This window comes from Pinus tabuliformis, chromosome 8 (genome assembly GCF_031772625.1).
Source record: "Pinus tabuliformis cultivar Carrire ecotype Pingquan chromosome 8, CPIR1, whole genome shotgun sequence".
Lineage (NCBI taxonomy): Eukaryota > Viridiplantae > Streptophyta > Pinopsida > Pinales > Pinaceae > Pinus > Pinus tabuliformis.
This window is the reverse complement of record NC_142294.1, coordinates 1,165,848,311-1,165,855,408: the sequence shown is the minus strand read 5'-3', so window position 1 is coordinate 1,165,855,408 and position 7,098 is coordinate 1,165,848,311. Positions and strand designations below refer to the sequence as shown.

The window sequence follows — 7,098 nt, the reverse complement described above, 5'->3', positions numbered from 1 at the left end:
CTTAGTTGGTAAAACCATATGTTGTCAATTACTATAACACCCAAGGGTCTGATAATGCATAAGCTCCACATGTAAGCATGTAGGACCCATTTGAGGATATGTTACCTGTAAGGTGAGCCAAAACAAATCTATCAACAACTCGACATAATATTAGGGAAAATACACATAATAAATAATGATATAACTAGCCCTGAGGGTTAGCTCAATTAGTCGAGTCCCTATTGTTAAAGAACCTTTGCTATTAAGAAGTCACAAGTCCAATTCTCTTAACACTCTCGGGGTCATGCTCTGTGGTTGGGGCAACAAGAAGTGATCCCTTTGGATGGATCTACCTAGTACAAATATTACGTGGACGTAGTGATCATCGATCTCTGAGGTCTATGAACCACATAGAAAAAAAGAAGAAGATATATATATATATATATATATATATATATATATATATATATATCCAAAAATATTAAAAGAGGAAGGAACCTATCATTATTAATGCTCTCTCACCTCCTCCCTACCAACTCTAAAACCATTTCAAACCAATGGTTATGATGTATATGTGTAAGGAGACTCGTTACCTTCTCATCTTTGTTAACATAAGCCAAGTGTTACATAGACAAAGTTAACAATCAATTATGTTGGAGTTAAAAATAATAGAAAGGCAAGGCAGGAAACTCTCATTATGCATGTTCCCTACCTCCTCCCTACCAACTCTAAAGCCATTACAAATCAATGATTATGGTTTGTGTTTCTAAAGAGATTTATTACTTTCTAATCTTTGTTAACATAAGCCAAAATATTACATGGATAAAATTAAATTTTCTTAAATGAATGCTTAACAATCAACTTTATTAATGTTAAAAGCAGTAAAAAAAAAAGAACCTCCTATTATGAATGCTCCCTCTCCCTCTCCCTCTCCCTCTCCTCATCCTCATCCATAGCAACTTTAAAACCAATTTAAATTAAAAACATGATATATGTTCCCTTTCCCTCACCTCATCCATACCAACTTTAAAACCATACTCGATGTTGGTAAAGAAACTCGTTAACTTCTTATTTTTTATATATACCAAAGTTATATTAATGGGGTTGAGTTATCTTACATGAATGCTTAAAAATATCTCACCAATGAACAAAATTGAAAAAATAAGTGAACAAAATTGAAAAAATAAAATACAAAAAATAAAAATACATGGTAATTAATTTAAATAACATTTCAAATTAGATAAATTCCAAATTAATTAAATAACAAAATATTATTACGATTACCGTTAAAATCATGTTACCCATTTTAAACCAAAAAGAACTTATTAAAAAAAAAAAACCAAAAAGTCACCCCAGAGATAAGAATGGTGATCGTGTTATTGCTTTGAACTTGATGGTACATAAATTTAATTAGGTCTCTTCCCCCATGGTTGCTTCGAGGGCAGTTGCTTTGACATTCACATTTAGTATTTCCTTCCACTCTTATACATACAAACACGATCGCAGGGCTGGGTTCGCTGCCTGGAACAAACTCACGTCCGTATCTGTTGATTTGATTGATTGATGCAGGGAACAAATTACATTGTTATTACTATATTGTTTATTTAGATGCATTAAAAAACATCTAATGTCAAGCCTTCCGTTGTAGTCTAGTTGGTTAGGATACTCGGCTCTCACCCGAGAGACCCGGGTTCAAGTCCCGGCAACGGAAATGTTTTATCATTCAACTGCTTCCCAGCTACGTTGAACATTCAAGAGACATAAAGTCGACTTTACTCCTTGCCAAAACCTCCCCATTTTTTCTTTTCTAAAATGTCACTGTATAAATAGTTTTATTATTTTTTAAATGGTATTGTATAAAAACAGGTGGTATTGTATAAAAACAGGTCTAAAATGTCACTGTATAAATAGTTTTATTATTTTTTAAATGGTATTGTATAAAAACAGGTGGTATTGTATAAAAACAGGTGAGGTAAGGTATAAAAAATAATTGTAAGGATTATATTTTTTTTTCAACTACTCAATATAAATTCAATTAATGAATTTAAATTTGTAATTTCAACACATTTTTTAACAGTAAATTTAAACTTGCAATTTCAACACATTTGTTAACATTCAAGTAAGTTTAATAAAAAAATATACTTAAAAAGGAAAACTAAAAAACAACTTGACCATGCTTAAATGAAATAAAATCTCAGAAATTATTGACAAGATCAAGAGAAACATCAACTAAGAACAAAGTATATTGCATAAAGCCAGAGGCAAACATATTAATTCAAGTATTTGTAAAGATAATAATTAGGTCGATAGAAGTGTCTATTTCATAATAGGCCTTCCACAATTTTAATTTAAGTATTAGTAATTACTAAATGGATGGTAGAGATTTAACCTTCATGGAATATGCCAGAATATTCATGGTGGTATTCATAGATCAAGGTTAAAATTTATCTTCGATTTAATTATTTTTAATTAATTAATTAAAAAAATATATCATATCAACACATGTCATATTGGGTATATGGTATTGATAAGCCATATAATATAATAGTCAAAACTATTTACAAATTAAAAATTTCCATAATACACTGGGATAAATCTCCATAAATAAAAATATGAAATGTATGATACACCAAGTGTTTTGATACTTATCATGAATTAATACCTATTGACCTTTACCAATTATTTAATTTATATAACTATACCAATTTAAATACCATTAAAACTAAAAAACAAAACAAAACCAAAAAAACCAAAACCAAATATCGAAACCTTTAAAACTTATACCTTAAACCTAATTGACTAACCCTAAATGCACCTATTCAAGCGCTGATCACATAAAGCGATGCATTATAAATGTGATGCCAATTCAAAGCTATATATTTTTTAGAATGTTTGCATTAAACAATTAATAGCTTTTACAAAATTCGCATGTGATAACGATTAAAAGTTAACAAAATTTATGAATTTTCTCTGAGCAGATGTAACAGCAGAAGATTGATTATAGCTTTGGCATTAACTAAACATAACAAAAAAATAACTGTGACAAATAATTATGAATAAGAGTTTGGGAGATTGAAATTACTGACATGACAATCTGAAGCATGCTTATTGCTACGCAAGTGGTTGCGTGGAGTGTTGATGCGATAAAAATATATGTGATAAACCGTGCAGGTTCAAAATAAATATTGAATATTTATATTAATTAATGTTGATATTGATTTATGTCACAAAATAAGTATCAAATATCGATATTGATGTTATGCTGATATTGATATCATGTAACAAAAAGTGCTTCATTCATCTGGAAGGAAGGGATATAGAATTCTGGTACAGGAAAGGTAGGATTGGTACAAAATATGGATCAGCTATTTGGCTCAGTTTTCGAAAAATAAAGCAATATTTTCTAAAAAATTTAAAGTGGAAATTACAATCTGGCAGCAGAATTCTTATTGGCATAGACCCCATCATGGGTGGCCGGGAGGGCATTTCCATTCCTGAGGAACTTCTTAGTTTTTTCCACAGAATTGGTATTTTTACTTGGGACAAGCTCATTTCAGCTTGGCAAGGTCCTATCCCCCTTTGGAAAGAGGCCAATGATTTCGGCATGCCGGTTTCTCTGGCTGGGCTTTGGAAATCCGTCATGGTATCTCTGAAAGGCTGTGGCTTTCATCGTACAAGGGTAGTAGACTATCTGATCTGGACGGTTCCAAATGCAAACATGGTGGTTCAAGTAAAAGACATTTACGCTGATCTGTTTGACCCAAAGTCCCCTCGTTTTAGTTCGATTTTTCCTCCGCTCTTATGGAAGACAGGCTGCCCTCCGAAATTAATTTTCTTCTCGTGGCTTGTCTTCCACAACAAAAATTTGACATGGGAGAATCTGAGGAAAAGGAATTGGCACGGGCCGAGTAGATGTGTGTTGTGTGACTCTCACGAGGAATCCAATTTCCACATGTTTTTCCAATGTCAATCTTCGATGCAAATCTGGCAGGTCTTGGCAAATCTATATGGTTTCCCTCTCATTGTTTTTGCTTCCACTCAGGCAGCTTTTGATTGGTGGAGTGCGCAAAAAGACTCATGGAGGCCCATGATTATTATTGTCCTTTGGTATGTTTGGAAATGGAGGAACAACAAGATCTTCAAGCAATCAAAGATCCCCCTCAGTTCTATCCTGCAGCAAATCATATCTGTCTATGATACTATTCCAAAAAAGCAGCCCAAAATAAAGATAGGCAACAGAACAGAGGATGTATGCTTCCACTCAGAGACTCCAAAGGCATTTTTTGATGGTGCTGAACAACAAAATATCTGTGGATGTGGGGTTCATATCATAATGGACAAGAATCTGCAATACTTTATTTCATGGAATGGAGGGAGCGGTACCAATAGCTTGGCTGAGGTGCGGGCCCTAGCAGGTCTTCTCGCTTTTTGTATCTTTTTTGATATCCAAACTATTTCTATTTTTGGTGATTCCAAATCTGTGATTGATCATGTCACGGGATCGAGTCACATCAGATCCCCCCACCTAGCAGGATGGTTGGACAGGATCATGTTCTACTGGGGACTCATGAAAGATAACTCAATTCAACACATCTGTCGTGCTCAAAATCAGCAAGCAGACTGCCTGTCAAAGGAGGGTCTGCTTCTTGGGTCAGGGACCTGGTCCATGAAGGTTATTTTCGACGAGAATTCCTGGCTCATCCAGGATTTCTCTATTCCTGGATGCTGACTTTTCTATGGTTTTTTTCTTCCTTTTCATCTCTTGCTTCTAATGTCTGAACATGTCGTGATATATGGATGCCCAACGGTATCTCTGATCTAGTTTTTCATATCTGAATTGGTCTTGTATGTGTCGCATATATTCATGGTTTTGTTTATGACTGATGCTCTTTTTGGAATATTTTTGTCATCAGGATGTATCTTCAAAATCAAGATCCTACAGCTCCTGAATGCTGTTATTTGTACAATCTGGAACCTTATATTCTCTCAATATAATATTATGATGCTTTTTCGTTCTGAAAAAACAAAAAGTGCTTCATTCAACCAATGTAGTTAGAGTTTTTTAAATGTGAATTATAAAAAAAAAAAAAAAAATCTTAAAATTATTAATTAATTTTTTAGATTTTAAATAGATTATCAAATTACATAAAATTATATTTTTTTTTGAATTATAACTATCAAACACTAACCAAAAACACACTATACTTAAAAAAAAATGCAAATTCAAAATGTATAGCAAAAGTTGTTTAAAATTTAGACTCGCATAAAATAATGTTTTTGGAAAAAGACTAAATTATCTTTAGTAATATGTTGATTTAAAAGGGAGGATTTTCCTTCATTGATAAGAATACCCAAAGCTCTTAGGAAAAAAAAATTGCTGCTGCTGTGCGCGCGCGCGCGCCTGAGCCTGCCATCGAATCTGCCTGCTTCCCTGCATCAGCTTGATCGACCAGCATCATGGATCCTCCGGATCCGCCCAGTGGGGATCCGGAGCTACAACGGGCCTTCTCAAATCTGGTTAAATCTCTTCCTCAGCAAAGACCTAGACCAACAACAACGAAATTTGTGAAGAAGCTAGATATTTTACAGGAAGTTCATTTGCCTCCGACCATTCCTCGCATGGCAGCCATTTCCTTAGCAGAGAAAGGATTAATCGGGCAATTTACAGGACTGTGGCCTTCCCCCAAAACAGTGCAAAGGTGGGTTGAACGGAACTGGTCGGACAAGATCCAAGGCAAAATATCCATCAGATTCTGTGGTAGAGGATACTTCACCTTTCATTTCGAAACTAAGGAGGACAAGGACCTAATCTTCAGAAACGGACCTTACTTTATGGACTCCAGGGGTCTCTATCTCAACAAATGGACCCCGGATTTCGATCCAGAGCTAGACATACCAAGCGCAGTTCCAGTCTGGGTCAGGTTGCCCCATCTTCCTCTTCACTGCTGGGGCGACGACTCCGTCAAAGCAATAGGAAACGCGGTCGGAAAATACATAGACCGCAGTGAACCCAAAGACAACATGCAGGCCTATGCGCGGATTTGTGTTGAAGTTGATCTGGGGCGTGGACTGCCGGAAGCCATCAAACTGAAAGTAGACGACTGGTGCCACATTCAGCAGCTGGATTATGAACAGATCCCCTTCAAATGCAAGGTATGTCACGAATACGGACATTTTGCAAATAGATGTACTAAAATCATAAATGTAGAATCAGAAGAGCAAGAAGGGCAATGGGAAACTGTTAAAAGGAAAAAATCATCACCCCCTCAGAAACCATCGGACTCTGAAGCCCCTGGGCCTTCCCACCAACACCCCTCCAATCTTCATTCAGCCCACCAGCTTCCTTCCTCTTCCTCCCAGCAACCTCCTCTCCATCACCCCTCCTCTCCCCCTCGATCTGTGGATCCTTCCATTCCTCCATCTTCTAATCCTTTCGCATCACTCACTGAGGAAGATTCCGACCCCTCATCTGATCCTCCTCTCCATCCCTCTCCCCCTCACATTTCTCAACCCTCCCCTGATACCCCCTCCGCCAGAATAACCAGAAGTTCTTCAAAGGATCATGGAGCGCCCAGTGATGTTCCCAAAAAAGGGCCTGGCAGAAAATCGGCCAAACAGCAGAGAGAAGAAAGTACTCAGAAAGATATCGCCATGGGCTCTCAGACTCCTATAGAATCCTTTATCCTTGGACACTCGGATAAAGAAAATAATACCAAAGGCAAAGAGAGGCGAGCACCTCTCCATGTAACTGGTAAATCATGATGAAAATGCTATCCTGGAACAGTAGGGGACTAGGGCACCCCTCCAAGATAGCAGCCCTTAAGGATTTAATCCAAAGTGAAAAGCCTGAAATCATCCTTGTTCAAGAAACAAAGCAGGATCAATCTGAAATCAATAGAGTCATCAGCCAGCAAAAGCGTTACAGTGGTTGTGCAAGTGAAGCAAGAGGAGCCTCAGGTGGCATCCTAACAATGTGGGACAGTAACAAATGGAGCTGCAAATCCACCAAAATACATCAGAACTGGATCAGTGTTAATCTAGAAAGCAAGGAAGATGGATCAACGGTAAAAATCTACAATATTTATGCTCCGAATCAATACAGGGAGAAGGAAGTGTGCT

At 36.5% G+C, this 7,098-nt stretch overlaps 1 non-coding gene across 1 annotated transcript; it reads left to right on the top strand.

Annotated features, from left to right (window-relative positions):
- Positions 1-1,617: 1,617 nt before the first annotated feature.
- Positions 1,618-1,690, top strand: TRNAE-CUC (transfer RNA glutamic acid (anticodon CUC)). Its single transcript has one exon. It is a non-coding gene; the product is annotated as a tRNA-Glu (tRNA).
- The last annotated feature ends 5,408 nt before the right edge of the window (positions 1,691-7,098 follow it).